This window comes from Cynoglossus semilaevis, chromosome 14 (genome assembly GCF_000523025.1).
Source record: "Cynoglossus semilaevis isolate Cse_v1.0 chromosome 14, Cse_v1.0, whole genome shotgun sequence".
NCBI lineage: Eukaryota > Metazoa > Chordata > Actinopteri > Pleuronectiformes > Cynoglossidae > Cynoglossus > Cynoglossus semilaevis.
Genome location: NC_024320.1, coordinates 7,736,695 through 7,743,570, shown reverse-complemented (window position 1 = coordinate 7,743,570; position 6,876 = coordinate 7,736,695). Strand labels below are relative to the sequence as shown.

At 38.2% G+C, this 6,876-nt stretch overlaps 1 protein-coding gene across 2 annotated transcripts in view; it reads left to right on the top strand.

Annotated features, from left to right (window-relative positions):
* The first annotated feature begins 1,272 nt into the window (after positions 1-1,272).
* Positions 1,273-6,876, top strand: part of ncam2 (neural cell adhesion molecule 2) — a 140,075-nt gene continuing 134,471 nt past the window's right edge. For both annotated transcript variants that reach the window (XM_025062036.1, XM_008324878.3), the window contains exon 1: positions 1,273-1,579. The gene's annotated coding sequence lies outside the window, so the exon portion shown is untranslated. The remainder of the gene's footprint in view (positions 1,580-6,876) is intronic.

Genomic DNA, 6,876 nt, shown 5'->3' with positions numbered 1-6,876 from the left:
TCAGGCAGCTAAGGTGGAGCCAGGCCATTAAAACACACATTATATTCCTGAAACAATTGTCATTCCCAGCACCCTGTGGTGATGTCATCTCCGCTGCCGATTGGCTGAAAGAGATGGATAAGGAAATCACTTTTACTGCTGGGTTAGATCTGCTTTGGTGGGCCCAACTTTGGTCCCTCATAAGGGGAGTCCCATATTATTATTAGGGCCACAAGTCAATGTTGTTGCCATGATGACCAGATATCTCTTGAAAAATGGTTTTGTAGCAACATGGTTTTTTTTATGGTGAAGTTAAATATATAAGCTTTATGTTTGCTAAAAAGCTAGCCTTGCTTAATGTAAATCTAAAATGCACACAGTCCAGTCACCTCATGGAGCGAGCCTATGTAGCTGCCATTTTATTAGAGAGTGCACACTGAGGTTTGCCATTGTTTTGTTGAGTTCACAGGAAAAAGGTCAGAATGGGAGCGAGTATTTGCGGCGCCACGCTGTTAGCATGGCTACAGGTTATCCCCATACAATCATATTCAATGGTATATGTTTAGTATAAAGATTCTAGATGGTTTTCTTTATGTTTTACCAATATAATAATTCCTTAAATTAGTCAGCCAGCTGTGTGTCATCACAGTACCACGGAGGTTTCTAAGGTAATACTGCCTTTGGACTTTGGACATGCACATTGTCAATTATTTCATTTTCAAGCATACTAACAGTCTAAATATAAATATTAAAATATACCCATTTTAAAAAATGACATGGTACTTTTTTACCACCTATATATTATGTAATTCTACTCACTAAGCTTGCCACATTTCATGGAAATGGAGGCTGTGGATGGTATAACAGTTTATCAGCTGTGAAAGTGAAAATGCCATAGTGCGGCTTGTACTCCTTCACACACAGATGTGTGTATAGAAGAAAGTAGAAATCAATAAATATATGGATTTACATAAGTCTAAGTATCACATAAAAAAGGAGCACCTGCTTTATGACGGTGTCTTCCTCATATTTATTACGTCCTACCAGTCTGGTACTTGCCACTACACATATGGAGTATTCAGAAAAGTACTTTGGGCTTGCAGCCTACATTCAGTACGGCTTATATGACTTATTTTAAATCATCCATTGAACCTAAAGATGGGATACCGCTTATGCACGATGTGGCTTTATATCCATGAGATGCTGTAATTTTTTCCAACCTTTTCTTCATTTAAAAAGTTGGTGATCTGAACGAGTTCTTACCCCCGTGAGTAACGCGGCACCCGGGTGGAAGAGGTGCGGGAGCCAGCAACAAGAGCGTAACAGGACATCGACAGTCAGTCCCTCCTTTTCCTCCTCCTCCCGTTCTGCTTTTCCATCCCTCCACCCAATCTCCACTCACCGTGGTCATTCTCAGAAGAGTTGTCGCCTGACTAGTGACATGTGGATGCGTGTAATGGAGATGGATGGTTGCTGGCTCTGCCACACCATGGAACAGGCCGACTCTCCCTTAACGCCTGTCTGCCGTCCTCCATCTGTCTCCCCGTGACAGCAGCTCAACCCCCAGAAGAGAGCCCAGGCTGAATGTCGACCTGATCAGGTGTGTGAGATTGAGTGTGTGCTTATTTAAAAGACTGGCTTTCAGGAGAGAAAATGAAGTGGAAAAACCATGTTCATCAAGTTTGACTAAAATAAAGGAGCCATGTCAAATATAGAGACAAATCAAGGAACAACAAACGAGTGCTAACAGTAAGATGCAGCACGGCAGCCTGAGAGACGCTGTTTATCCTCATGTTTATTCTAATGCATTTTGCATCTGTGTTTTCCTTCTCAGGATGGCTTCACACCAGGAACTATAGTCACTTTGCAGTCTAAGCACTGACATGCCGACTTGTTAAATCAAGCTTCTGGATTTATGACAATTTTCCTTGTAGCCTGGAACAAAATATGTTTACTGGGACTTGAGGAGAACCAGTCCAACTTTTTTCAGAATAATTTAAAAAATCTTTTAATTTAAACTCAACTGAAAATTAACTGGAATTTCAGTATAAACTATATTTTATATAATTTGACAGAAAGCACTTCAGAGCAACGTTAAGAATAAATCCAATGTGATTAATACAAGAGTTGAACCACAGAGATGTATTTTAGAAAACAAACAAACAAGATTTTCTCTCTTTCTTCTTTGGCTCCCATAAAATGAATCTTCTGAGCACTTAAAATGAAGTGTTCTAAAACAGTAATGTCAATAAGAATCTGTTTTGTTGGTTCAGAATAGAACAGACAAACAGAGACCTTTTCTTTTACAACATTGATCCATTCAGTATCTGTTCATCTTGTCCAAACAAACCCTACCATGGCACAGCTAAGCTAAGCTGTACACATACCTCAACTGCATTAAATAAAATCCATCCATCCATTTTCGTCCGCTTATCTGTTACTGGGTCGTGGGGGCAGCAGTCTCCACGACCGCCACCCAAAACACACTGCACCGTACCAGCCCCCCCTGAACCTTCCTGTGGGTGGTGAGTCCACTGGAAGGTACCAACCGCCCTAACCTGGATTCACTCTAACCCAGGAGGTGAACCCTGGGGTTCCACACCAATGACAGAGACACTGGCTCTGGGCCAAAGCACCACGCATTAAATAAAAGTGAAATAAAAATGAATATTCTAATTCTCTGCTGTCATACCCACTGCTGTACCCTAGTTCTAAATAGTAAACGTGATGAGGTTCTGAACATCACCTGGCACCCATCAAAAAGAAGTTCAGTTCATCAAAATAAGGGACAGGATTGTACCATGAAACCCCTGGTGACAGTGAACAGGCAGGAGTGTAGCAGGAGGTAGAGTGCTCTGTGTTAGTGCTCCTTCTCCTTCCTGTCGAATGCTGAAAGAACTGTGAGGATAGTGATTATTTTTCCTAACTTCAGTTTTAACTAAGATGAACCTCTCCCTTTCAACAGGAAACTGAAAGCTGCTTGAGTGAAGCTTGACCTGGTGACAAGAATCACTAAATATTTGATAAATAAATATAAGGAGAGCAGCAGGTGATCAAGGGAGGTGGGCGCTACAGGGGGGTAGGAGCAGCAGGGTGATGAGGAGTGGTGAAGTAGTGGTAGGTGAAGGCAATTAGCATGATCACGAGTGACTCTTATCTTAGCATAGCTTAGCTTAGCTTATCTTGCCTAATGTGTATGGCTTCAGGGTTCAGGGTGCCTGTTACCTTCACATAAGCACTTGTTTTTTTGTTTTTTTTAAAGAAGAAAAAAAAGGAAAATGAAGGCCTTACAAAAGTTTGTGAGTAACTGTCTTAAGTAAAACAGTTGCTTTGCAACTTCCCTCTTGCTGTGCCTTAACATCACACACTTCCTTAGTTGCTTTGTACCCTGCAGTCTGTGAATCTTTAAAGAAATGATAAACCTCCGGCCAATTTAGCGAATACTGTAACTTGTTATGTCATCAATATTTAATTGAGTTCAGAGACCTCGGCCTTTGAATTATTAACAGTGCTAGCGGGTGTGTGAGCCCACACTGCCCACAAATCCCACTGTGACAATATGAAAAAAAAATCCCTCTTATATATACAGTATATATTTGTGTTGGGCGATGAGTCATTGGTCAGTGTTCATGATTAAATGTTTTAATCACGATAAACTGCATTTCTATGCTCAGTATTTAATGGTGAATAAAAACATTAATGCATTATGCATTTTATTTCAAAAGTACTTTTATATGAACAAAAGTAGCTGAGAAACACTTCAAACTCCCAGGGATCTGTTGAAGGTCAAATCAACAAAGCACTGTGTCCAAGGAATAAGATTTGTTTTTAAACCCTAAAAAGAATCTAGTCATTATTTATTTTTTATATAATTAGAGAGGGTATAAAAAAATTAGATATTTCTAAGTGAGAAGTCCTTTTGAAAATAAAACGTTTTTAAAACTTTGAAAAGGTTTTCCTTATTTAAGAATATTAGCTGAACACAAATGTATTAATTCATTTTAAGAATATTTAAATAACATTTATATTGAGTCTAGTAGGGTTTTTTTAACAGTACACAACTCTACACAAATTTAAAAATTCCTCACACACACATACACAAAATCAAGCCAATACAACCTAAAGACCAGTAACAACAATACTCCGTACATGTTACAGTTCTAAGCATTTTTGTCTTTTCTCAAATATTCCGAAGCAATGTAATGCAGAGGGTCCTTGGTTTACGACATCATGTTTTTGGGAACTTTTTTGTTCCCCTTTATTATGGCTCTCAAGCATAAGTCAGACTCTTGTGATGTTTTTATTTCCTAGATCACGATGTTACCACTAGGGGTGACATAGATACGTAAGTACTTGTGCAGAGTATGTGAGTTCTGAGTTACAATAAGCAAGTTAAGTCACGCCTTAGGAAGAGAATTCCAATTTAAGTCAAGGAGCCAATTTAATAATGGTTTGATGTTGTTTTTCTTACAATAAAATATGCCACATTATTAGTATGTAACACTAAAAGTGAAAGTGAACTACTTGTCATTGTGACACAACACACCACTGCACACCACAGTGAACAGGGAGCAGCTCAAAGGTCCGGGAGGCAGTGTGTGGGAACGGTCCTCTTCTTTGACCACCAAGCCACCACTGCCCCTACTACTGATAATAATAATAATAATAATAATACTATCATCAGTGTCATAAACATTATTGTGAAACACATAACAACACCAGGTTTTTAACCACCTGTGTGCTGGAATATTTATGCTTTGATTAATTGACTTGAAGTCAGGGACATGATTCATCTGTGGTCTCTTCGGTGAGTTCTCTAGCTCACTGTCTGCATTCAGCAGCAGCCATGGAAACTATGGACCAGTGATTCCTGATTCTGTAGATTGGAATCATTAACCCTGATGACTCAGAGACCGACCAAATGTAATTTGTGTGTATTCAAAGCCAGTCAGCAAGCACTTTCAAAACAATCATTTTAACCTTTCCTTAGATTCTGTTTTATTTGATGCCTTTATTAAAAATGTTTTCTCTGTTTTACTTTTCTCTTTTTGTTCGCCCACCTTTCTGACTCTTTTATCAACCTTTCTGACGTTATTACCGTTAAATTGTACCTTGCATTTTGTGAACTTTTTGTTAGTCCAGAGTTTAAATCAAAGAAAAAAATCTTTGCCTCAGATTTTGTAGCAATCTAAAATAAAAAAAACAAACTAGTTCCAATTGCAGAGTCTCTCACAATGACAAGTACACAGCTAGAGCACACTGCATCAGAAAATGACATCTCTCTATTTATATTGATTGATTCCTGTCGAGCCTTGTGTGTGAAATGCACATTTACTGAGTGGCTGGTACAAAAGGGTAAGCACATATACTGTAGATAAGGGCCAAGCTTCACTAGTGACATGCCTGGCTTGTAGGAAAAAGCAGATCATTCAGGACAATCTATTCCTACTGCTGTCAGTCACATAGCAGCCGTCAATTCAGAGGTGACTGCTCTGGAGGACCACAATGTTCTGTGAATACCATTTCCATTTAATTATTGCAATGAAATTGACAGCAATATGTGGCTTTGTGTACCTTTTGCACCGTTTGCAGGCAGATAGGTAAATACATATTTTTTTTAAAAGCCAACATCATATAAAGGTTAGGAGAAGCTAATGGAACTCAGGTCCTGAAAGTGGGCAACAGAAAGCCTCTTTTAAAGCCCTCATGTTCATTGTTAAATAAGATGACCCTCACTTGGAAAAGTGACAGGAAAACACTTTTTTTCCATGGAATGTAAAAGTGACTTTAATGGATAGATAGACATACTTTATTGATCCCAGGATGGGAAATTACAGTAATATCAGTCCTAGTAACAAGTAACTGACAAGCTTTGACAAGCTTTGTTCATAATTGAACAAAGTCACAAAGGCCATTTACTTTTTCCTCCCTGCCTTTTCCCTCCTGCTGTAAAGTTAAAAGCATTTGGATTTAATGTAGACACAAGTACCGTAATGTCTTTTCTTACCTATAAAATGCATTAATTATTCATTTTAACCTGCGGTAATACTGTATATAATCACAATGGTTATGACATTTTCAATTCTTGATGTATTTTATTCATTTTCTTTTTCTATTTGGTCTATTTAGTTATTCCTTTAATTCAAATTAATCTTCAACACAAAATTCTGGGAATGTTTACAAATCTTTTTTAAGGTGTATCAGTTTGTGTCTCATGTTTCAGATCATGTGTCTGTCTGGCGAAAAAATATATCTGGATCTGATTTGTTTTAAGAGTGATCATTCCCAAAACATTGTAGCCTAAACATACTACTCAACAGGGCTGTAATAAATATAATATTTGTTTGTTTTCTGTTTCTTTGGGTTTTTTTTTTCTTCAAAATCAGTGGATAGAAATATTTCTGGCACATTACTAATAATAAAATTAAAGTCTTGTGGATTTTTTTTCTTCCTGTAGAAACAGGTTCCTGTTACTTGTGTGATTGCTGCAGTGTAATCAAGGTTTTACAGCTGAAAACATTTTTAAAAAAATGTTTCGAATAATTACAGCCAATCAGTTGCATTTAGCTGACTCTAACTATTGCCCTCATTGGTGGAACTCCCACATCTCCATGTCTACCCTGGTAGCTCCAACATTTTTAGCCTATTATATCCACTACACATGTTAGAACCACCTCAACCCTGCCTCTCTAACCACATCTCCAAACTAACTGTTCCTCTGATCTGCCTAATTATTATGGTGTCTGTCCTGGTCACTCCACTCATTCTGAACTCTGCCACCATCCATGAATCATAGCAAGTTTTGCCACAGCTAATAGAACTTGCTTCCCAATCTAACTGCTACCTATTTGTCACACAGCGCCTGTGGCATTTGTTTCCATTATTTTTACCTGGAGA